This window comes from Mustela nigripes, chromosome 2 (genome assembly GCF_022355385.1).
Source record: "Mustela nigripes isolate SB6536 chromosome 2, MUSNIG.SB6536, whole genome shotgun sequence".
NCBI lineage: Eukaryota > Metazoa > Chordata > Mammalia > Carnivora > Mustelidae > Mustela > Mustela nigripes.
In genome coordinates, this window is record NC_081558.1 from 68,462,852 (window position 1) to 68,467,362 (window position 4,511).

The following is a 4,511-nucleotide window of genomic DNA, read 5'->3' on the forward strand; positions in this document are numbered from 1 at the left end:
GGAGGGGCGCCTGGGTGGCTCAGTGGGTTAAGCCGCTGCCTTCAGCTCAGGTCATGATCTCAGGGTCCTGGGATCGAGTCCCGCATCGGGCTCTCTGCTCAGCAGGGAGCCTGCTTCCTTCTCTCTCTCTCTGCCTGCCTCTCAGTGTACTTGTAATTTCTCTCTGTCAAATAAATAAATAAAATCTTAAAAAAAAAAATGGGTAAGTTGAGATACATTAAGACAATGAAATAATGTGCAGCCATGAGCATGACCAAACTGAAGCAATGGATGAATATTGGCAACATAATACGGGAGGGAGGGAAGAAGAGAAAATAACTCATACAATATGACCTATTTAAATAAAGTTCAAAGAGAGCCAAAACTCAATTAGGTCATTTAAGAATAGCTGTATAGGGAGTAAAACTATAAAGGAGACAACAAATGGTTTCCACAAGAGGCAAGAAAGGATAGACGTTGCAAAGCATCTCATAATCAAGCTATGTTCCCTTTATTGGCCCTGATGTTAGTGATACAGGTGTTCGCTTTACAATTATGGATTAAAATATTAATTTCATCTATCAATGTTACATTTCACAAGTAAAAGCATAATTTCATTATATTTTTAAATTCATATTTGGTTCTCCTTTGTGTTCTAAAATATTTGATATGATTTATTTTTAGGTACTTACGTGAAATCATTTATAACAAGTAGAAATCAACCCATCTGCCTTTATGAGAATTTCAATACTAAACTATGGAACACAATTCAATTGTATGGCTATCAACATTGAAGGAAGAAGGGGGACGATGGACTCAGAATTCACCCAGCACCAGATTATTAACAAGCTCCACGCTGCCACACATTTAGCTGAACTGACTCAGCTAATAGGCAGGAAGGTGGTATAAGAGGAAGGATGAGCCAGAACCTGCTAGTTTTGGGGTTGCTTAGGCATAGGTGGGCAGAGTTGCCAAGAAAACAAGTTCTTTGAACAGGTTCACATAGAGAGGTCAGGCCTGGGGAGAGGCAACGCAAAGCTTGAGGTCCAGAAATGGGAAGACTCCTCAGTGACTGCACAGGAAGGGACTGCAACCTTACAAAGGGCTTTTGATGTGGTATATGAGGTGAAATTCAGTGGCTTTAAAGAGATTCTAGCTGACAGGGCTCTTTTTGTGCATGGGTAGGGGGAGATTGAGTACAGAATCCCCATTTATAACAAGTAGAAATCTTGTCTTTTTTTAATTACTTCAGTGCTCACAATGCATAGCTGCTTTCTTGAATGGGAAAGTATGGTATGGCCTTTTTTTTTCCTTTGATGAGCATTGCTCCTTGTGAGGTACTTTGAAGCTTCTTTTATTCCTCAAAGAGTGGTCAGTGACCAAAAGGATATCTATCAAAAACCCTAGAAAATGGCAAAAAACTATGACCAAAACCAAAAGAGTTTTGATGTGGGAATTGGCAATATACCATGCTGAAGAACCCATTATCTCTATACTGAATTGTTTTGAATGTAGAGCTAACACTAGTGTGGAGTCTTGCATTTCAAACATCTCTAATGTTCTATGAACTAAGGCAAATCACTTCTCTAGTCTACCTTCTGCCCAGATCTTCATCCACTAATGGTGTGTTCTTACTCTACATGCAGTTATCCTTTCTTTTGACTCAGGGTTATCCAACTTTTTTTGCAAAGGGGCACCTGGACGGTGATGGTTGTGGATGAGTAACATCTAGCTTACCAGTTTATAAACACATCACATTTATACCCTTCTGTGCTTACTGACTCCATGTAATATTCTCCCTTCAACAGAGGAAGGGTCATTATCAAAAGTGGTACAGGATGGGGCACCTGGGTGGCTCAGTGGGTTATGCCACTGCCTTCGGCTCAGGTCATGGTCTCAGGGTCCTGGGATCGAGCCCCGCATCAGGCTTTCTGCTCAGCGGGGAGCCTGCTTCCCCCATCTCTCTGCTTGCCTCTCTGCCTACTTGTGATTTCTCTATCAGATAAATAAAAAAAAGGAAAAAATTAAAAAAAAAAAGTGGTACAGGATGGGGTGAGAGGGAGTTATGGAGATGCAAGGGGCTTGCCAATTTTTGTAAGCAAGACATAACATACTTATAAAAATCCTAGAATCAAGACTCGTGGGTGTCTCAGTCAGTTAAATGTCTACCTTTGGCTCTGGTCCTGGGATTGAGTCCTTCATTGGGCTGCCACTCCCCCCACTTGTGCTTGCTCTCTCTCTTTGACAAATAAATAAAATCTTTTTAAAATTGAAAAAGAAAAATCCTAGCATCTACTATTGAAAAGTAGATTTCTTCCCAAAAGATGTTCCTTCACAAAATCTTGCTCAAAGGAACCAAAGGCCAGAACTCTCTCTCTCTCTCTCTCTCTCTTTTTTTATTTTCAAGGAAATGGGCAGGGAAGGGGAAGCAGACTCCTCACTAAGCAAGGAGCCTGATGTGAGACTTGATCCCAGGACTGCAAGATCATGACCTAAGCTGAAGGCAGAGGCTTAACCAACTGAGTCACCCAGGCATGCAGGGTTGGAACTCTTTATTTCCTTTTTCTGAGGCTGAAGAGGTAATTCTTAGGGAGGAGAAGTCTGTCTTGGTTTGGAGATTTCTATGGAAAAAGAGGCAAAGTGCTGCCTGAAATGTCCAACTCTCTGAGCCATGCTCAACTGTTTGGGAGAAATCCAGCAGTTTGGGATCAGAGTGCAGGTTGACAAGTGGAGGTGATAAATCAAAACTAATTCCCTTCTCCCTCAAAGAGCTAGCTGTTCCCCCAGTGACTCTTAGTCAAGTACACCAATACAGTGGACAAAATTCGGCAAGCTAGAAGATCTCACTTCTCAGGCTTTCTAAGAAGATAAAGAAGGGGAGATATAACAAGTGAGAACCTCAAAATTATTCTAGTTTGAATTGGAACTCTTCATTCCTATGGAGGTGCTAATGAAGTAGGAGGGTACTAGGAAAATGCAGATTAACAAGGAAAGGACAAAGAGTAGGGATAGGCTGGAGGGCTGGAATGTAGAAGGCGACATTTGCTTATAGGAGGAAGTGCCTGACAGGTCCGCATCACTAGTTCCCAGCTGCCTGAGTCTCTGCCTCTCCCCAAATTCCTATCATTCTTGTATTGGTAAGATAAAGGGGTCAATAAATAACTTCATGACAACTGCTTGGAAATTACAGGAGATAGGAAGAAAAGTGACAACTTGGGAGTTGTCTCCCTGTTGGATCTGCTTCCCATTTGAGGAAACCCAGAAGAAAAATTGTGGATAATACACAGCTGGTACTCAAGGGTAGTACCTAATGTAGCTTATTGAAGAGGGCTTGAAAAGTGAAGACAGGTGCCCCTCTGTTGGTTTCCTGCTGCACTGGCCTCTCTGGAAATAATTGAGTGAGCTCAGTGTCCCCCAAACTTAGAAGTCTCTATGCCTCACTAGTTGAAATCAAGGCTTGGACACGTGCTGGGACATGTGGCAGAGAGTCACTGGGGGATGTGACTATGGCTGAAGTGACTGTGGAGGAAACCAGGTCACACTGCTTAGAAGTCCTCTACCTCTGCAGGTAAGCCACAGGGGAGAAAACTGCTAAATGAAGCAGGGTTGGTTGGTTTGTACTTTCCTATAGTGAATCATAGGGTGTGTAGGCAGTGGTTACTGGGGTCCAAGCCAATTTCAGGAAAAAAAACAAAGTTTGAATGTAGCTTATCACAATGGCAGCACAGTACATAAACTCCCCTCAGATTCTACTCAGGGAAACAAATACTCTGGAGCACATTTATCCCAAGCATCCTACAAAATCTTACTTTATTTAGTACCACAAAGCACACAGGAAGTAATTTATCACCCGGGTCTCTTAGACCAGTGTTCTCAAACCTGAGCTTGCATCAGACTACCCTGCAAGGCTTGTTAAAACAAGATTGCAGGGCCCCACCCCAGAGTTTCTCATTCAGGAGATCTGGGGTAGGGCCTAATAATTTGCACTTCTAACAAATTTCCACGTGAAGCTATGTTGCTCAGGGATGTTTTTAGATGTGTTTTTTTGTTTGTTTGTTTTTGTTTTTGTTTTTGTTTTTTTTTACTGGCAGAAGTACTCTGCATAGTAAAGGGCAGTAGTGACTTAAGTAGTGACTTAAGGAAAGTGCAGTATAAGTTGCAAGCAAATCGAGGTTTTAGTATCTGTGAAGACCATTACATTGTCTGAAGCCACTGGCTTCATAACTGTGCACCTCTCATTGTATGCCCACCGTTGTGAATACACTAGATGAAAATTGGGGTTGTGACTGCTTGCAGTCAGAAGTCTTCTGTTAACCATCAACTGGATTGATGACCTTTTAGGTAATCAGTTGTTTGGGAAAGTCAATGCAAAAACACTTTCTATAGAGTGTTTTTGCATTGTGTTTACAAAGTGTTTACAAGTGTGAAATACTGATTAGATGTTTGCTGTGTCTAACTGATGTGATGATGATATGAGCAAAGTACGCATGTCAGTAACACATAGCCAAATACATCTTGGGTAAATACAGGTT